The sequence below is a fragment of the Lissotriton vulgaris genome, chromosome 9 (assembly GCF_964263255.1).
Source record: "Lissotriton vulgaris chromosome 9, aLisVul1.2, whole genome shotgun sequence".
NCBI lineage: Eukaryota > Metazoa > Chordata > Amphibia > Caudata > Salamandridae > Lissotriton > Lissotriton vulgaris.
Window position 1 is genome coordinate 950,965,973 of NC_141697.1, and position 8,847 is coordinate 950,974,819.

The 8,847-nt window shown below is 43.3% G+C and overlaps 1 pseudogene; it reads left to right on the top strand.

Moving 5' to 3' along the window:
• Positions 1 to 1,429: 1,429 nt before the first annotated feature.
• On the top strand, positions 1,430 to 4,042 carry LOC147692596 (uncharacterized; annotated as a pseudogene).
• Positions 4,043 to 8,847: the final 4,805 nt, after the last annotated feature.

Genomic DNA, 8,847 nt, shown 5'->3' on the forward strand with positions numbered 1-8,847 from the left:
TCTCCAGAGGTAACGCTCTGGCAGACTGGGCAGCCAAAGCCGCAGCTAGACCCCTCGTACCTTTTTCTGAGCCTGATCCACACAACGCCCCAATTTTACTTGCCCAAGCTGTAGCACCAGCACCACAGACAAAGACACATGAAGGTAGTGTAGCTCCAACACAGCACACAGACAACAACAATGACACTTCTGACCCAAATGCCTCCTGCCCGATCGACAACACACAACAATACAATTTCATTGCCCAACTGCACCTCAGAGAGATACAAGAAAGTGCACCACCACAAGAGAAAGAGCTATAGAAGAAGAGGGGAGTACAGCAGGACACTGCAGATTTTATCTACAGACAGACCATATCAGGGAAACCCGTCATGCCACAAGCCTTACTGCAGGTGGCACTGGACCAACTCCACCTTCCCGCACACGTCTCCCGAGATAACATGTCCACAACACTACAAACTGATTGGTTCATTCCCAATGCCCACGATCTAATACAACTCTTTGTCAATAATTGCCTCATCTGCCAACAGTACTCACCAAATCCAACGCTCAAAACAGTTGCTTCCACAATTCCCAAACCCTCTGGCCCCTTCAAAGAACTCCATCTTGACTATGTCGACATGATCGATAGGTGCCAGAATTACCGATATCTCATTTTGGTGGTATGCCCATTTACGCGATGGATCGAAGCTGGACAATGCGTCCACTGCGATGCCAAAGCAGCAGCCACATTCCTTCTGCGTGACGTCATTTCACGCTTTGGAATTCCTGCGGCCATCAGAACTGACAACGGGAGCCATTTTTCAAACGCCATCTTCTCCTCCCTGACCACAATGTTAGGCATCAGACATAAACTTACATCTGCCTATCACCCCCAAAGCAATGGCATTTGTGAACACCTCAATGGCCTGCTCAAAAATAAAATAAGTAAAATCAGCGGCACCATCGGTAAGAAATGGCTCTACTGCCTTCCACTCGCCTTCTACTCACTAAGAAACTCCCCAAGCTCGGATCACCACCTCACGCCCCGCCAACTTGTCATCGGACGATCCATAAATGTAACTATCCCCTCCACCAGGCCCAAAACTGACTGCGAGTCATCGTCAGAAATAGTTAAAGCTGAGCTGTACGAATTTGTGTCCACACTAACCCGCGCTACGCAGTTCCTTTCTGCCCAGGTATCCAAAAGGAAGGAGAAGAGCTCCACCGATCCAGAGCTGCCACCTATCCATCCTGGAACGCTGATCTTCGTCCGAAGGCACGTCAGGAAGTGGAAAGACCCCAAGTTCGACGGCCCCTTTGCAGTGACTGATTCATCTCCAACTGCCGTCCGGATAGCTGAGCGCAAGGCATGGATCCACAGGCGAGACGTTCGACTCGATCCTGCACCTCCGCAGCAACAAACAATGGACTAAGAGAGGAAAGCGGAATGCCCATGGTCCCCCTGAACGAGGACAACGGTTTCCCATCCACTGTCGAGGAAGAAGAAGACGAAGGAGATGAGACCCCCGTGCTGTTCCAGGATTGCAGCAGCCAAGATGCAAAGTTATGTACTCTTCTCACATTTATGTGCTGTATCATTGTCGGAGTGGCACTAATCACGCTTAATTGGTGTATCTATTTTCTTGCTGTGAAAAGTTATAATGATAGAAATAGCCAAGATGCCTCACTGTCCACTGTTCCATCCACTGTACCAGCGGTCACACTCAAACAGCAGGAAGCACAACACAGCACACTAGGTCCTGAACGCCCAGAAAATAGCACTACTAGCAACACACCCATTAGTGTGGACCTTGAACTCTCACCCTTTACCCCAGAGAAAAGAAATAGTTCATGGAATACAGCTACCAGCATCACAGAACAAGTGTCCCACCAACACCCTTCCCGCCAGCATAGAAAACGCAGATTCGCTGTTGCCCCTTACAGAACAAAACCCCTTGTCCCCCGCAAGAATATAAATAACCAGAAGGCAGGGCATAAAACATTTGATCATCTTGTGAAGATACAAGAAGGCCTAGGGCCCATGTTAGGCCTACAACTATCAGTGAGAGGTCACTCAGTCCACTCCTCTCTAGAAGAGAACTCGTGGTACAGGGACATGACAGCAGTAGGAAAAAAATTGACGAATGAGTCCTGCTATGTGTGCTCCTACATCCCTCATGCGGTGGGAGCAGATAGACTAATTTTCCCTAAAGAAGTCCCACCGCCAACAGCTATGTGCCTTCTGAATCTATACCTTTGCCGCATACAAGGACAGACCCAAATAAGTAGAGTTGAATTAGACACAGTATTTGCGAATTCCACCACATGGGACTATACACCCATTTTACACAAGGTCATCACAGAGGTAGCCGCATTGACAGAAGCGATAAAAGTACTGCGGAAAAGGGGATATAGAAGAATGGACATTTATGGACCAGTCATCCTGAAACAAGGATGGTTTACCGTATCAGTGCCCGTAGCAACTTGCGATGAGTCACTACCACATGATCCCCGCACATGTCCATGCCGCAATAGGACGGTACTGAACTTATCCGCTCAGGTGTATACAAAGGGCAAATGGATCCCTGTGGATGGCCTAGTATGTAGAGCAGCCTCCTTAGGTCCCCCGTGGGCGGGTGAAACAAAATGGGAAGAAGACATTGACTGGGATGTTGAGGATAACTGTGAACAAATTTAGAATGAAGCAGGAAGCAGATACACCTGGGGTGGGGAAGGAATGTCTGAAAATAAAAAAGGATTCAAACTAAAAAACCCTTCTCTTTGTTTCATAGGTAATGGCTCTGTCGCTGTTGGGCGTAACACAGACTGTAATTCCACTATTTTTAACTTTGATATGCAGTACAGCACCTCTACTCTGATGGACTACTACTGGGCTTGCGGAGAACACCTCTATCTCCAACTACCTCCTCAGTGGCTCGGACTGTGTTCTTTGGTGACTCTGCATGAAGTACATCTGGTTGTACCAGCATCAAATGTTTCCCACATACTGTCACATCCAATGACAGGTGACGTGACATTCCTCCACCGACACCGGCGAACAGCAGAGTATTTCGCAGCAGGAGCCTATGGTAAGGTCCCAGAAGAATTCCGCCTCTTCAACGATGCCGAAATTTTCTTCGGAGGGGCATTCCCAATGTTCCAAACTCAGGCTAATGCCCGGTGGCTGGAAGTAACACGCTATGAGGTCATGAAAGCCATCAACAGCACCAGAGATGGCCTAAATGCAATAAGGGAAGAACTGCGCCCATTACGACTAATGGTTCTGGAACATCGCTACTCCCTCGACATGCTGACGGCCAAAAATGGTGGTTTGTGTCATCAAATCGGAAAATCCTGCTGCACATTCATACCGGGAAACAATGAAGATAACAGGTCCATATCAAGGGCCATTGAGGAGTTGACTAACTTGGGAAAAGAAATGACTGACGAAGGAGGTGCCCCTGCGGACATTTTTCCAACAGACTGGTTCAATCTTGACTGGATGCCTTCATGGCTCACAGCTATTTTGAAAATAATGTTACCCATTGTTGGCATTCTTATAGTTCTGTGTTGCGCCTTTCAGTTGGGGAGTCATTGCATTAAAAAATTAAGTACCAAGGCAGTAGGGATGAATTATGCTAGCACAGGGATCTACCAGATAGCTAAGTATGAAGACATGGATTGATTTCCCGGGGATGGGATTGGAGTACAATTAGAAATGAGCGAAGTGGCAGCACCAGGCACACACTATGACATACCCACAGCTCCTCCACTTCCCCCAGGTAGGGACATCACCATGAGCACCAGCCCTACAGCAGCCCAATACGAGCGTCTGCTTAAAGAATCAGGTGCCGAATATGCAGACATAATTGCTAGGCCAGATGGGACTACAGCAAAAATAAAAGAGAAGTTCCAAAACAGCTTTAAGTGTTCTGTTAACGACATGCCCTGGATACCGCCCCTGGATGAAGGGTCAGCTAAATACTCAGTTAGAAGCATGTTCATAAATGAACAAGACGGGGGAGATGATGAAGGGTTAAAAGCACGCTCTACCATCTAAGCACCGAAAAGAGCCAACCTTGTATCTGTCTGAATAGTGAAAGTGCCACACATGGCCCTACCAGAGCAAACCTGAAAAAAGCTTAGAAAACCCTCTATTTTTGCTATACATGAACAGCAGAGTAAGTCCCACCAATCCCCTGAATCCTGGGGTTATAGACCCTAGGCAAAGGCCAAAAAGACATATCTTCAGGTAACGAAATGCACCAGGCCCACACTAATGTTAAACATGCATTGCTGGTGCATTGAAAAACAACGAAGTACAGTAATTTTCCACCGTCTCAAGGCCAACGCCCTTTCACACGTACACAAGACCCAGCTAGGGCAGGTTGACACATTTTAGGAGGTTGAGACATTGGGACTTTCCACTGAAACATTATTTTGAAACATTGCTTGCACGAAGTGAAACCCGCAGCCTCTCGCAATAGCAGTACCTATCGCAAGTTCCGCTCTCACATATAATTTTAGAAATATGTACAGGACAAAAAGTCTTTGTTTATGTTCTGCGGTCAAGCATGGCCAACCAACCATTGGGACACCTGACCGCCCCCACTGTTCCATGACAATGCGGTCAAGCTACCTGCGTCAGAAAATACATCAGGACAGTGTTAGTTCTGTGATTTTAGGTATAAAGGATCCACCATCACAATTACAAGGCAGAACTTTCCAAGCTGACTTTTTGGGCGGTTCTCCAGTCGACTGCAACTATCTGATTTGGGACTGCCTGAGCCTAATCTACAAGGTGATGCCTTCCTGAATGAGATAGCTTCCCAATCTTCTTATTAATCTTAGCTAGCCATATGCTTTTTCATCCATACCCAACTCCTTGCATTATAGATATCATTTTAGCATAAGATCCTAGAGGGCCCTTCCTCCCTAAATAGATGCTTCAAGGCACTGGGCCTGATAGAAATATTCTCTATTTTAAATCAGCTGAGAATGCAATTGTGCCTTCTGATGCCTTTTTTAATTTTAGCCTCTATTATTTCACTCTTGCTAGAATACTTAGACCTGTGAGAAGCTACTCCTCAGAAATTTGTGTGCAGACATAGTATTCTCTTGAGCTGGATTTAATGCCTCCTTATAGCCTCCAGCCTACACCAGAAGCTGTATTTTACTAAATTGTTATTTCTGTTCACTTAGCAGTTTTCTTTACATGCATTTGATATCGTGCTTAGATTCTGGCAGAGTGAAGCCAGGCTTTATTGAAGAGTGTTCTTTTAGCAGATGCGCCTCATGAATATACATGTGTGTTAAACAATAAACGTGCCACTCCAACTTGGCAAGTCGTCTTTTCATATTATTGTCTCTTCTTCCTCAGTGTGTTAATGAAACGATTCTCGCAACCACGTTGAGTGTGGCCACACCCTAGCAGGCTCGAAGGGGCCTGGTACCTTTCCCGTATCAGTATTCATATGCCGCAGACTTGGGAAGCTCCATGTCCTGGCAGAATTTGGTGAGAATGTAGTAAAAGAAAGAGAAGATGTCACTTACAGAAGTTTTCATTTGTTGAACTCTGAATTATTTGATGATGCATGTAGTTGTGCTGCCGAAGTTCTTAAGGGAGTGTGAAATGGGAAAAAATACTATTATATGTTAACTACTTCACTATAGTTATTTGCAACTGCCATGTTTCCATGACCATGCTAAATGTTCACAGGAAGTGATCCAGTAGATTTGATCTCACGTTACTGGACCCACACTATGCGGTCTGGAAAGGGAGTGTCCTTCCCCTATCGCCGCTACTACTGGATCATAATCTCTTACTTACTTTCTAACTTGGTCTTCTGATGGATCTTGTTCGTATGCACCGAGGGGAGAGAGAGTTAGTGGTGTACATTACATCTTCCAAGCACAAACTAAGGCACAAGAATGCACAAACGTCGATTTACTGAAATGCCAAGGGTAGCAGAAGTGACATCACATGACCTTTGCCATCCACTTTCACTCACATATTTACACCCAGACAAATTTACACATATACACTCTCACACATTCTGATCCGCAAGCACGCACACAACATACATTTAAAAAAGTCTTTTTTACTTAACTCAGCTGTCATGGAAGGGCATATTCCAGCTTATTGTACTACATTTTTATTACACAATTAGGGCAAAATATATTTAATTTATTCACTATCAGTGAAATAAAAAAGTGACAGAAAATAAAGAGAGTGGAGCCCAAGCTCCCCTTTTGTTCCTGGCACAGAATTTGCCACCTGTAATGTAATGTAATGTAATGTAATAGACTCTTGTATAGCGCGGGCTTCACTCCAAGGAGCATCTTGGCGCTTTAGAGAGGAAAAAGGCAGGGGGCAGCGGGCTTTGTTGATGTTAAAATAGAGGTCAGCATGTTCAGATTAGGCTTTTGCAATGGGTATTGGATAGGTTGTATGTCCAAGTTTTAAGGGTCTTTCTGAAAGCTGTTTCTGTAGTAATTTGCCGGAGGGGTGGCAGGAGTATGTTCCAAGCTTTGGAGCCCAAAACTGCCAAGGCCTTTCCTCCATTTTGGGAGCTTGGTCAAAAGACTGTATTGGATCGCAAATAAAGGTCAGTTTAAACACTCCTTAGGGAAAGTAGGATAGGGGAAATTCCCCCAGATGCATCAAGCATCCATTTTGCGATTCCTTCTTAGCGAAAAATAAGGAATCGCTAATAAGGAATAGCAAAATGCTATGCAAGAAGAACTTGCTCAAAAAATAGCGAATTTTTATAATTCGCCAATTGCAAGTCGCAAATTGCGAGTCGCAATTACGGAATACCTCCCCATTCATTCCTATGGGCCTAGAGGCCCATAGGAATGAATGAGAAGACATTCTCAATTTGCGAATGCGATTTCAAGGGTGCAGGGGTTTCCAAAGGACACCCTGTTGCACCCCTGAAGTTGATCTGTGCACATGTGTTGCGCACACAGATGCAGTGTGCACATGTGTGTGCGCAACATGAAACTTTGAAAAATGCACAAAAGTGCATTTTTCAAGTTTTTGCAAATTACCATGAAGTTGAACTTCATGGTAATTTGCCACTCCTATTAGCGAAATCGCTAATTTTTTTACTTTGATGCATTGCATTTAAGGAATCTCAATTTGAGATTCCTTAAATGCAAGTAATCGCAATTTAGCGAATTCTTAATTTGTGATTTTTGCATTTGGGATGATGCATCTCAAATGAAAAAATACTGGTCGCAAAGGGGCAGATTCGGAGAATCTGCCCCTTTGCGAGCTAATTTTACCTTGATGCATCTGGGCCATTGTCTCTAAGAGTCCATGCAAGGGGCAATTGGGTCTAAGGAATGGCTGGGGTCAGAGACCAAGGAAGGTTCTACCTAGGGTCTGCAGAAAGGAGTTTCAGCAAAAGGAGTTCAGCATGCAGTCTGCAAGAAAGTCCGAAGTTCTCTCCTCCTTCTCAGCCAGGGCATTGATAAGTTATAATCGATAGAGTCCATCAGCAACTCCCCTTTGGTTGTATCATCAATAGGAGTCCATTGTATTTGTTTCAATCTCTGTGTGGATTGACATGGTACACACTGCAACAGTATAGGAAAATCTCACACTGGACATGATTACATTGTCTTAGTCATGCACGAAGACCGGAGCATAACAGTTCATTGTTGATCCACAGGTTTCCTATGTGCTCGTAGAAAAATTCCTTTCTCAGACATGTATCTATTGCTGTTACAGGTGTATCTACTCTAAACTAGAAACGTGCAAGAACACCTGCAAAGAAAGCACATCAGCAGAAATAACAATTCAACAGCTCCATGAAATGCAATAATGAAGTTGCAGACCTATAGAGTAAATGCTAACTTAAGACATTCAATTCAATGTTACACATTTATTATACGTGTGCATTTTTATACATAAACGAGTATAATATTCAATACTCCTTTTAGTTCATGTTTCATTAGTATACAATGATTAATCAAATTGCACATTAATAAGTATAACCTAGAAATACATTTTGAAAGTATATACGTGTAACATCATTGCATACATTTGACATTTTCTATTGTTTGACTTATTTTAAAAGGATCACTGACAGAATATCGACAGTCAAAATTTCGACTTACCAAAATATCGAGGTAAAAATATAGAATGCCAGAATATCGACTTCCTCTCTACAAACAGGTAAGTACAAAAATATCGACTCCAAAATATCGATAGGAAAAAATATAGACAGTCAAAATATCGAATTTTTTAAATATCTTAAAAGTATTTTAAAACGAATATAATAATAAATATAATTAATTTAAACATACTTAAAATACTTAAATAAACTTAAAATTAATAAATAATTAATGTAACTTTAAAAAAAAAAAATTTAAAACATATATATATATACATATTATTAACAAAACATATACAATATTTTTTCCATAGGATAGTGAGAGGGTTAAATTTACTATTCACACTCCAGAGAGCGCAACAGTAGGGAAGCGTTGGATAGCGTAGGGGTAAAAATTACTATTCCCACTCCAGAGAGCGCAACAGTAGGGAAAGCATTGGATAGCGTAAGGTTAAAAATTACTATTCCCACTCCAGTGAGCGCAACAGTAGGGAAAGTGTTGGATAGTGTAGGGGTAAAAATTACTATTCCCACTCCAGTGAGTGCAACAGTAGGGAAAGCGTTGGATAGAGTAGGGGTAAAAATTACTATTCCAACTCCAGAGAGTGTAACAGTAGGGCAAGCGTTGGATAGTGAGAGGGTAAAAATTACTATTCCCACTCCAGAGAGAGCAACAGTAGGGAAAGCGTTGGATAGCGTAGGGGTAAAAATTACTATTCCCACTCCAGAGAGCGCAACAGTA